A 12931-nucleotide genomic window follows, 5' to 3' on the forward strand; every position below is an offset into this window, starting at 1 on the left:
GAAAACATCTCAGGGAGAAAATTCTTTATGCCTTCTCCAGATATGGATCAGAAACCAGTTTAAATTTATCAAATCATAATTGACTAATAAAACATTTCGTTTCAATTGCTTCACTGAAAGTGTAATTTTCAACCAAAAGGGACCACAAATCCATGAAGTTATTTTGGATTGGTGTTCCACTCAATATCAAACGATGCTGGGCTTTCAATTGAACTCCTGCAGACTGTATTATCTACACCCTGCACCGTATATAAGGTTTCTGCACCAAACTTATTAGCCATAATATATGCTTCTTTATGCTGAGTAATATCGCAGCACACGGTCATCATACATACAACTATATTAAGTCATGAAAGAATAAGAACAGCGGAATCAAAATAGGATGTTTTGAATTATCCATAACAATGCAGTTATTTGAATTTGATTCTAGTCATGTTGTTTGGCTCTGGTACCACAAGGAGGACTAATTCAACATGGTTCTAGGATCACAATTAACATGCATCATGATAACGACAAGAAGAAGATGAATGACACTAACCTGCACCGATTGGAGACATGGTGGCATGAGTTCATAGGTTGTCTTCTACTTCCAGTACTTCAATAATATCTCTCTGCTATATAAATAGGGTTCAAAGTATCTGAGAGATTAAGCATATGGAAGCAGGGACTTAACCATAGTATTTATATCATTAGGGTTTAATCACAGCCGGCCTATTATTGGTTGTGAAAATCAAATCCTATCACTTAAGTGTTTAAGTCCCACCATGATACTATATCTTTGTAGCGAAATCCATTAGATTTCTTTAGGTCAATTGCAAAGGATAAGACTCCATAATCCTTTTTTCATTAGGACTATCAGATTACTTAAGTTGTTAACAACTCGATAAACAAGTGGCCTACAACATAAGTAATCCAATACATCATTCATTGTCATTCACAACCTTACATAAAGTCCATCTATACCACTACTTATCAAATCGATAGTCTTACTTAATAGAAGAGTTACAATATGATCTTTGACATAATGACTCTATTGCACCTAAATATAATGCAAGAACATGTTCTATGTGATTAAACACACTCACAATCTTACATTCTCTCACTTGAGTGTTGTGTTAATACTCAAAATTTGAAGGTTAACAAACTAAATGATAAACCCTTGGTGGGTTTTGGGTAACAATTGAAACAAAATGAACTTGAAGATTTAAGTGGTTCACTCCCGTAACTGGGCTACGTGCACTGTATAAATTATATTAGTATCAATTTCAAGGCTAAAATAGCGCTCGGCTAATACAACAATTCTGTTTTCTCTTAGTCATCCGACCCTTATTTGTGGAGGTTTGCATCTCTTTGTACAGCCTTCAATGAACCTTCATTTCTTGGGTCTTCCCAACTTGGCATTTAATGTGCCACCTTCGTAAACTAACATGCTGACACATTTTCACTTATCAACTAAACATTCGGTGGTGAAGTGATGTGCATTCAGCCGTGATGACGCACCTTTCTACAATAAAGCAACCCATGTGCTACACTCAGCCTTGGTTTTATTTCTCCGAACGCCACTCCGACTACCTTTATGTCCCATCCTAGGCCTCTCCTGCTGAGTAGATGCCCATGTGAGATGATTGGCTTCTAGATAGGCTGGCTCTTGGGTGTTTGTGCCATAAAGTTGTCAGTTGGCCTATGTGTCCATGCGGTCGGCTACAACGCTTGAAATTATCTACTTTTAAACCCTTTGGGCCTTGGCCTTCTTAGTCCTCTTTGGTCTTGCCCCCTGCTATTAGGCTTCTTGTGATCTCTTTCCCAGCCATCACCATTTCGAGGGCCTAAAAGTGCCTCGGCATTAAGAAGTCCCCTAACTCCTTGGGCATGGAGTTGTAATATTCGGTCCACATTACAAACGGTGCTCGGTTGGAAAGAGTCTTGTAGGTACTTTGTTGGCCACTTGACGTGGTCCTATCTCGGCTTCTTATAGACACGTTGTTGGGGAACGTTTGGGTGCCCAAGGCTTGTGACAGTGGTAAATTGGTGGAAAAATCTTTCTGTTTTAATTTTAAATTGACCGTTCAGTGGAAAAATTTGAAACTTTGATACGAACAAGTTGAGAGACTCACGAATATCCTTCAACTGGAATCATTCCAAAATTTTTCCGTTTGATCACGTTTTCTTAAGAAGAAGTCGAATGTCCTACATTAAGAATATAAATCAAAATATTAAAATCTCACAAAAATGCCAATAAATTACAACTATAAAAGGGTAAACTATATAGCATAATATCGGCTCATCAAGACTCACTACAAAAATGATGCATGTATGATGGGAAAAAATAATGGTGAATTTCACACCATCACAAGTATGCACTGAATCTTTCTGTTTTTATTTTATTTTGCTTTATAAAATGAATTTTTTCCCTGAGTTCCAGCCAGGTACTTTCTACTTTTCTAGCATCAATCCTGACAATACTGATATAAAGTTTTCTTCTTTCTGTTTTCTTTTTCCCAATTTATTGAATTTGCATTTCATTGTTTGGCCTAGTGCCCTTTTATTAGAAGCCAGTCTTCAATTGTTAATATGTGATAATATTTTCATTTGGTTTTCTGCTTTGTGCTTGGCATATATTGCACGGTTCTCCTTCCTTGCTAACATTCTTGAATGTGTTAATTGTTCGTTCTTCTTCCTTTTTTTCCTAATTGTGAAGCAAATATAGAGGACTGTCATTGTAAAACAAGGTGTCATGTGCAACAATGCAATTACATATTCGATTAATATGACAACTGCATCCAATTAGAAAGTCTAATTGAGATTGGCAATTTGGCATCTAAGATAGAGTGAAGTTATGTATTATCCGATGGTGAAAGTTAGTTTGATGAAAAATTGATTTTGAGGTGAAAATTTGAATATGGAAGCAAAGGGCATGGAATTTCTAAGTAATTTATGCTTCCAAGTGTTTCTAAGCAAATACTGAAATTTTTAGTCATTTTCTTAAATTTATGTCCATTTATGTACTGATCTATTTGTGAAAGCTACATGATGACAATTTAAAGTGGTGTATTCATATGCGAATTTGTCTGCTATCATTTGTAAAAATACACGGACCATATAATTTGCATGATTAAGTCAAGTAAAATTACATGGTAACCATATAATTTGCTCATCATGATGTGAATAGGCATTTTTCTTGCACAAACCAGCTTTTGGAGGAGATGGGCATTCTTCCCATAGAATGGCAAGTTTGATTTACAAAAGCAACTCAGCAGCGTGCAGCACCTATTTATAACTTACAGTGTAATTGTACAGAACAGAACCAACGATCCTGATTAGTTTAAATCCTATGCTGTAAATCCTTGTCCAATTTTTATTTTCCGTTCTTGCTTTTTCCATTTTTTTTTTTTTTTTTTTTTTTTTTTGTAAATTCGTTCTACTGATTTTTCTGTAGCACCTAACTATTCTTTTTTTCTTTCTTGGTTTGAGAGTTTATTTTGTTGTATCTTTAGAGATCTACTGATTTTTCTGTAGCACCTAACTATTCTAAGACTTTGAATTCCACATTCTCAAAATCTCAGTCATTCTAGGGAACCAATTCTCCATTTTCACGGGTGTGGTGGAATGTTTTTCGATTCTAATGGCAGTTATGATAACAGTCTAGGAAAGTTGGAATCTAGGGATTTGTAACTCAAAGAACTCTAAGAAGAAATGGAAGCAGTAGCGAAGAAGAAGAAGAAGAAGAAAGTTTCCAATTCTCATTAGCCTTCAATAAAACAGTACAATTGCTATTTACAGTAGATACCCAGCTTAACTTGTAAGCAACCTCTACGGTAATGAAATTTGGCAGCTTGTACATTTGACACTTGGCAATTCAGTTAACCTCTGTTATTACTGTTATTAAGTTAGCATGCAAAAAGAAACAAAATCCTGAAACTGAAAGCTTTAAATCATATGTTGTCTATATATATATATATATATATATATATGGATATTTACTAGGGAGATTAAATATTTGGAAATTAAATTTGCAAACTTCCATTTTTTTTAGTTTTCAAAATTTTGTCTCCAAATTTAATCTCTCTAGTATTACCCTATTTATAAGGGGAATACACCAAAATGGTGAAACTTTCAATATTCACAAAATACTCATCTCTAATTAAGATTTAAAATAAAGCGATTTAATTAAAAAAACGAAACTAAACAAAAAAAAAAAGATTATAAATAAATAATAAAAATAAGATGTAGAAAAGCAAATTGCCACACATTCATTTGTGTGGCCAGAGGCTAATTAAGATATGGAATATGGCCAAGAGATTTTTTTATCAATTTTCAGTTTTTATTGGTATTCCATTTATTCCTAACAAAATGTTAATAGGCTCTACGAACCTCACAATTTACCATAATATTATGAACAATACTTGGTTACTCAAAGATGAGTAGGAATTCTTATTCAAAACTTTTAGTGTTTGAATCACGGAGTTTTGTACTTATGATACGAACCATTCATCTTGTGAATCACACTATAAGGATTATATCTCTGCAAAAACTGAATTAAAACTGAGGTCGTTTAGTCAATCTATTCTAGCAAATACAGAGGCGGTTTGTAATATTTTTACCAACTCTGTTCATTTGTTTTTATACAGTTCGATGACTAAACGACATTAGTTTTAATTAATTTTTTGCAAATGTAATATTTACAGGATGATTTATAATATGAACAGTTCTGATTATAAACTTGAAATTTTATAAATTGGTAACGAACAATTTTAAGTATGAACTCTACTTATTCTTTGAGTAGCCAAGTATTTTTCTAAATTATTGCAGACAACTGGCCTATAAAAAGGCATGATTCACCTATGCATATATCCACCAAAGATAGAACTTAAAAATTGAGAAGAAGATGGCGTCGTTCGCTGGAAACGAAATGTTGCTACCGTTGGCTTTGTAGTTCACATTAACCATTTGTGCATCTGGCCGCTTTTCCCTTTTTCCAACGATATGTCCGAGTCACAAATAAATTGAGTAACAGCTTGACGCTTACTGTTCACTGCAAATCGGCAGATGATGATATTGGTGTCCAAGTGCTTGCCCCAGATGGCTTCTTTGAATTCAAATTTCGAACAAATATGCTGGGATCTACACAATTCTACTGTAGCTTTTGGAGGCCAGACGTTCTAAAGTGGTTTGATGTCTACATGCAATAGAGAACATCAACAAATGTACCAACTGTTTTTGGAGTATAACACAAGATAAACCATGCAGGTTAAATGAGAAATCTGGTTTGTATGACAAGTGCTTTGAGTGGAACAAGCCTAAATATATCGTCTCTTAAGATGAATCCATATGATATGTAATAGCTTTTACACGGAATAATAACACATAAAGAGTTTGAGATTACTGTTTTGTTTTATTTTATTGTTTTGGGATATCAGTTTGTCGTGGTCATCGAAGAAGATGAAGAAGACGGTGAGGTTTTTTATTTTATTTTATTTTTTTTAACACTTTTCTTTTGTTTATATATTTTTTTCTCTTTAAATTTTAAACTGACATTTATTACCCTACTATCTTTGTTTGACATTCATTACCCCATTATCTTTTGCTAATATTTATTACCCTATTTATCTTTGATGACATTTATTGCCCCATTATCTTTTTTTCTGTTCATTTTTTATTTTTATATTATTTTTTTCTCATATACAAGATAGATAAGCATCATTTATTTTTTAAGATAGATAAACATCTTATCCTACATATTCTCATGACAACTTAGTAGGAAAGAACAAGATAAACGTCTTTTTGTTTTTATTATTTTTTAAATGTTATATTGTTCTTTTCTTTAAAAAAAAAAAAAATTGTTATTGGCATTCCAAAAATCTCATTCTACACTCCAAACTTTCTATATTTGGAAAGAAAAATACACTTGTGAGGAGTGTAGAATGAGATTTTTGGAGTGCTAATAACACTTCGCTAAAAAAAAAAACATTATATTTTCATTATTTCTCTTTTTTAAGACTACACATCTCTTCCAAATATTATTCAAAATTCTTATATATAAATAGGCGCTTACTTAAGACTTTAGATGTCTACTTTGTTTGTTTGATTGTTGATTAATTCGATTGCATGGTTAAACTTAAGGGTGGTTCGGTATGGGATCCCAAACCGAAAAATGGATTCCGAAGGGAATCCCGATTTTTGGGATTCCCGAAATGTTTTCTGTATTTCGGGGTGGAGAGGGATTGGATTTTTGGTTTTGGGTTGAAATTTGAAATTTTTGGGTTACGGACTAAAATTTGGGCTTTTTGTCTAAAATTTTATTCCCCAATTTCATATCAAATGAAATTTAGACTTTTTAACTCATACCAATTTGAAATTTTATACCAATTAAAATACTAATTCATTCATACCAAGTTAAGTTGATGTTCCAAAGTTCAATCTACTTAATTTCATACTTCTATTTCTCATATAGTCTACTATCAAACTACTTAAATTCAACATTCAACATGCATGCAACCAAAATAAATTTTCGGTTCGGTTCCGGATTCCCGAATCATTGAATATGTAATCCCGATTCTTGTACCAAAAAGTTCGGGATCGATTCGGTATGGATCCCAAAAATTTCAGTATTATCGGGTTGAGAATTTTTCGGTATGGGATCAAATTTTTTTGGTTTGGTTTGGGATTTTTGGAAGAAAAAAAATGTCCAGCCCTAGTTAAACTTGTTTTTATTTATTTTTATTTATTTTTTTATTTTTTTTATGTGAGTTAAACTTATTTGTGACTTGTGCACTTTTGAATGACAAAAGTTTTAGGTCTGATAAAGCTTCGCCTCAAAGCTTTCGCCTAGAGTAGACTATCATTAAACGCCATGCTCAAACTTTTGCATTTTAAAACATTGAATATTGCACATAGATTTCGAGCATTCACCAATAGGCTATAACGTTGTTAAGAAAGATGTTATAGTGGAACATATTTTCGAACCTGTAATGATATTTTGGTGAGGGAATATAGTTTACAGATTATAAGAGAAAGAGATGTGGAGGGAAAGAAGTGGTGAGATGACTGGTGTCACATCCTGGCCCGGGCGGATCACGATCCGGGGCTCGCTCCACCACCGTAGCACGATATTGTTCGCTTTGGGCTTACCATTCCCTCACGGTTTTGTTTTTGGGAACTCACGAGCAACTTTCCAGTGGGTCACCCATCATGAGATTGCTCTAGCCCCTTTCTCGCTTAACTTCGGAGTACCTACGGAACCCGAAGCCAGTGAACTCCCAAAAGGCCTCGTGCTAGGTAGGGATGAGAATATACATTTAAGGATCACTCCCCTGGGCGATGTGGGATGTTACAATCCACCCCCCTTAGGGGCCCAACGTCCTCATCGGCACACCACGGTCAGGGTTAGGCTCTGATACCAAATTGTCACATCCCGGCCCGGGGCGGATCAATTCCCGGGCCCACTCCACCACCGTAGCACGATATTGTCCGCTTTGGGCTTCCCATTCCTTCACGATTTTGTTTTTGGGAACTCACAAGCAACTTCCCAGTGGGTCACCCATCATGGGATTGCTCTAGCCCCCTTCTTGCTTAACTTCGGAGTTCCTACGGAACCCGAAGCCAGTGAGTTCCCAAAACGCCTCGTGCTAAGTAGGGATGAGAATATACATTTAAGGATCACTCCCCTGGGTGATGTGGGATGTCACAATCCACCCCCCTTAGGGACCCGACGTCCTCGTCGACACACCACGACCAGGGTTAGGCTCTGATACCAAATTGTCACATCCCAGCCCGAGCGGATCACGATTCGAGGCCCGCTTCACCACCGTAGCACGATATTGTCCGCTTTGGGCTTACCATTCCCTCACAGTTTTGTTTTTGGGAACTCACGAGCAACTTCCCAGTGGGTCACCCATCATGGGATTGCTCTAACCCCCTTCTCACTTAACTTCAGAGTTCCTATGGAATCCGAAGCCAGTGAGCTCCCAAAAGGCCTCGTGCTAGGTAGGGATGAGAATATACATTTAAGGATCACTCTCCTAGGCGATGTGGGATGTTACAACTGGGTTTTTATCACAAAATGGTCTTTAAAATAGAAAATTAATCAATTTGATTTCTGAAAATAGGTCATGCAAATCAATTTGGTAATTTTTCGGTTTTACTAATTTATGAACAATTTTGAGTTGTAAGTAGTCGATGAGTATTAAGGGTGGGTTCAAAAAATCAAAAATCGAAAAAAACCAAACCGAAACCGAAAAATTGAAAATAAAAAAAACTAAACCGAAAAAGAAAAAATCAAACTGAACCGAACCTTATTGGTTAGGTTTCGGTTTTGGAGGTTTGGAAATCGAACCGAACTAAACCAAACCGAATCCCTTTACGCTTTATGAATGTATACTTACTTTTGTGAAACTTTGTTGCCAAGTTTGAAACTAAGCCTATGGTTTTTTCAAGGAGCATACTTGGTTCAATTAGGGAGGATATTCATTGGTTATAGAGGAAAATTTTGGAAGGCTTTAGAACTTGGAAGAGCTTCTCTATTTGTTCGCTTTTCGAATGGATACGGTGATCTTTTTTTTCTTTTTTTTTTTTTTTTTTTTGCAATTGAGGTTGTTGATAGTAGAGGATTGGTTTATATGATCTTGTATATGTACAACTACCTTCCCACTCTTCCGCTTTCCCCTTTTTCTTATTATTAGTCTATGAATGTAAGCCTATTTTCTAAATTCCATATTAAAAAATGATCAAGTTTTATAAAATCAAATAAAAAAACCAAAATCGTACCGAAACCGAACCAAATAAAACCAAACCGAAAAAGAATCGAAAGAAAATTGAACCGAACTGAACCAAAATTTCAGTTTGGTTTCAGTTTTGGCAAAAAATCGAAACGAATGAAACCGAACCCACCCCTAATGTGTATAATTGGTAGCTCCTTACAAGTTTTGAGAGAGGGGGGAGGGAATCCACAATGACCTCTTAATTAGCTATAGCCCAAGTTGTTTGAAGACTCACAAATGTTGAACATAAATATCAGATTTGTTATTTGATTTTGCAGAAATCATTATTTTAATGAAGGCTCACAAATGAAAATCAAATGCTCTATATAACTGAGAGTTAGTTAAGATGATTGATGTGATAGTATAGGATTAATTATTGACAGTAAGTTTAATATGTAATGTATAAAGAGCAAATTTTTCATACAATTGATCCAAAAAAAGCCAACACAATGTGTAAGGTGGTGTTGTGAAGTTTTACATATAAAGATCAAGTTCCACTCTTTAGTGGTTTTTGTGATGTACAAGATCGATTTGGAACATTATGTTTAATTTCACTCTAATTATTTGCTTTTCTCTTTTGAAGTTTGGAGGTATGACAATGTCAGTTCAAAAACAAATAATTTTGACCTCTTCATTTATCCCATGGAAAAATAAATTTGGGAGAATAAAAAAAAAAGAATAGAGACTGGATAATTAGGTCATTTTGTATTTTTTTTATTTGTTAATGTTGTACTCAAAACAACATTTGAATGAGTTCAAGTCTTTTCCAAGGTAGGATTTGGCTATTTTGCTTGGTAGTTAACTGTGATCTCTATGCTTATTGTTATGTGTGGGTTGTTAGAAAACACCAAGAGAGTGAGCCAATTTTATTCGATCTTTTATTGGTTAAAAGAAGAAGAACACGTGTTTTTCTCAATAAAATGTAAATTTAATTCAACTTGGAAAAATACTATTTCAACGACCAAGTTTAGTTAATTTGTTTGTAACTTAAAACTATAGCGACATTATTAATGTCTATACCAAATAAATAACATTGGTAAACGATTAATGCACTCATCTTTGTGAGTGCAAGTCCATCTATACACTACTTATCAAATTGATATTGTTACTTAATAATGGAGTTACAATATTAACCTTGATATAACGACTCTATTGCACCTAATCATAATGCAAGAACATGTTATATGTAATTAAACATGTTCATAATCTTCAATTACATTCTAAACCCTATTTAAGTGTCTAGGATTAGATTGAAATAATAATTCATATAGAGGAAGAAATCCAAAAATTGTGTCCAACTAAAAAGTACAAGCTATATAACTCATAAAATTTACGATTTGTTGAAGGAAGAGGTGAATGATTTTTTATTTTGAGGAAAGTAAAGGAAATTATACTTTCAAGTCCTACTGTTTTGTAGGAGTTGTAGAAGATCTTCAATTTTCATCGATATACCCTCTAAACTTGTAAGCCACATCAATTTCCACTCTAAATTTTTATTAGCGAATTACTCCTAAACTTATATAACTAATCAATTACCTCCCCACCATAGAGAACTCAATATTGCATTAACAATTCCTTTCATATTTTTCATGATATCACGTGAGCCAAAAAAAAGGTAAAAATGCCATTTCGTTGACCTTTTTTTTTTTTTTAACAAATGATATTATCTGCACTAAGAGGGAGAGAGTGGACTTAGCCTTATAATGAGCAAACGATAATGTGGTTCAAATTCGTCATTTTGTTATACTTAGATTAGTTGTTGCTACATAGAGATTGATAGATCATATGCCTACACGATTCATATGGGTGGGTTTTAGTGTGGGGCTAATAGTCATTTTACACTCTTAAGTTGCCCATGGGTTTGTGCACGGGACAAATATGAACGGAATGGTGATTTTTTAAAAAAATTTGATGGCGAGGAGGAAATTGACTATTTGTAAAAGTTCAGAACGTAATTGGCTAAAATAATAGTCTCGGCAATATACTAACCATATACGACAGATGATCCAATTAACATAGATGAAAGAAAGAAAAAAAAAAAAAGGGAGAAATATCAATGTGAACTTCTAAATACACTGGAACACAAACTTAAAATTTGCTATTCCAAGTACGATCAGTTTAGAATCTTGGGATCCTTTTCCATCAGATAAGAAGGGCTTTATTCCATGTACGATTAGTTTAGAACCTTGGGATCCTTTTCCATCATATAAGAAGTGTGTATGTAAATTTCTTCCTCTTTGTTTTTAGACAAAATTGTACCTAGCTACAAAACAAATAACACCTTAGGTCAAGGCCAAGAGCCTCACGCACCCACAATGAATTGGGGCTGGTGGGGGGGGGGACCCTTTGGCCGAAGAACCTCCGACGCCAAAGTTAGAATTTTGAAGGAAAAATGTTTGGAGAATTTAGAGAATTTGGCAAGAGTGTAGAACTTAGGTTTTGGAGAAAATGAGGGCGTTTATATAGGGGTGTGGCCGGCCCCCTTAGGAGGAGATGGACCAACCACTTGGATGGCTTTTTGGGTTAGATTCTTGATTTGTAGCTAATTAGTAAATTAATTGAATAATAAATCAATTAATTAGCTAATTAATATAATTAAAAAGGAATGATTTGGGGGTTGCCTTGTGGAGAGGATTTGATGAGGATGGATGAAATAGGTTTTGAATTAATAACTATTTTGGGCACTTTTGACTTGGTTGAGGGATGATTGCCCGTTGCTTGTGCGTAGAAATCTCGGTGTGCTTTGAGGGTAGTTTTGTCATTTTCACACAAAAATTCACGTGTCGCCTCTTGATTAGTTTTGGCTCCACAAATGCCCCTACACCTATTAGGCTGCTCGCAGAAAAGGGCAACAGGTGTAGAGATTTTCTTGCTTTAGGAAACTTAGGATTGTTTCCTATTTTGATGTAGATTCCCTCTTTAATAAGAAATTAGATCCTTCTATGAAGGGGAAATAAATTTCTCTCAAACCCTATTTAAGTCTACCTTAAGTGGGTTATTAAATCAACTTTGGAGAGCGATTTATTCTACCCTACAAGAGAACGAGAGCTTATAGGATATTTGTTCCCCTTCCTCCAACAATCTTTTACATGTTACACGTGCAAATGATCGTCTTTCATTGCTTGCTTTGTCTTCTCGTTGCTTCTAGGTAAGAAAAAATTAATTTTCTTGTCTTCTTAATTTTTGGGAGTCGCGGGGCTTGAAATTGGCTCAATGGGGGTCGACGAAGTATGAGAAATTGGCTTGAAAAGCAAAGGCTGGCGTGGAGTAGCCTTGGCATAAGGGTAACTCTACTCGGGCCGAGAGTTGGTGGCTCATGGCTGGCTCGGGCCAGGGAGTAGGGTGCATGATTGGGCCTGGCGCTTAAGCCTGTGCTTGAGGGGAAATGTGAGAATGGCCGATAGACTTTTTGGCAAGGGGCCTGCTGTGCCATGTCCTCCTTTCCCTTTTTTTTTTTTCTTTTTAAAGTAGTCATCTAACGAATATTTTTCATGCCATTGTAGAACTTCTTCAAGCATGTCTTTCTCAAATCACAAGAATGATGATGGTATGCCGCCATTGTACCGTCAAGGCGGGTCTTTAAGCAAGGTTGGTTACTTCAAGGTTGCTCACTTCAAGATTAACTCCGATGACTTGTTTTGCCCCCAAGAGAGGAGATAAAACAAATCAAGGCTGAGGCGTTGGCTCGTCCTATCACTGTGGTGGAGCCTGCTGCAAATAAAGATAGGAAAAAGAGACATTTCCCTCCTACTCAAGAGATGCCTATTGAGAAGAACCCGAATACTTCTTCTGCTGCTCGCGAGGGTTCACCAACTGCGCTTGTGAAAGAATTGACTTCTTCCAAGGGCAAGAAAGAGGAGGCTGCTAGATCTATGCCTGTGGCGCTTGCCATTCCGAAGGCTGCTAGTTCGATTGATGATAGGATTGCTCAGCGTAGAAGTTCCTCCATGCCTCTAGTACCAAAATTTGGGCTAAAACATTTGTTTGGGCCTAAGTCTGGTTTGCCTTTGGATAGGTTTGCTACTCTGAAGAGTGACAAGGTGCCCCTGCATACTAAAGTGGTGCCAAAACCCGTTTCCTTTGCTGTTGAGACCAATTCGCCTACAAAGAAGAAGAAGACTACTTGTGCGGGCAGTACTGAGAAATCCACCAAGTTTGTTTATGGGGAAATTGCT

Source organism: the organism of the source record quoted next, unplaced genomic scaffold, assembly GCF_019419815.1.
Source record: "Pyrus x bretschneideri cultivar Hongxiangsu unplaced genomic scaffold, Pyrus_bretschneideri_v1 Contig11, whole genome shotgun sequence".
Lineage (NCBI taxonomy): Eukaryota > Viridiplantae > Streptophyta > Magnoliopsida > Rosales > Rosaceae > Pyrus > Pyrus x bretschneideri.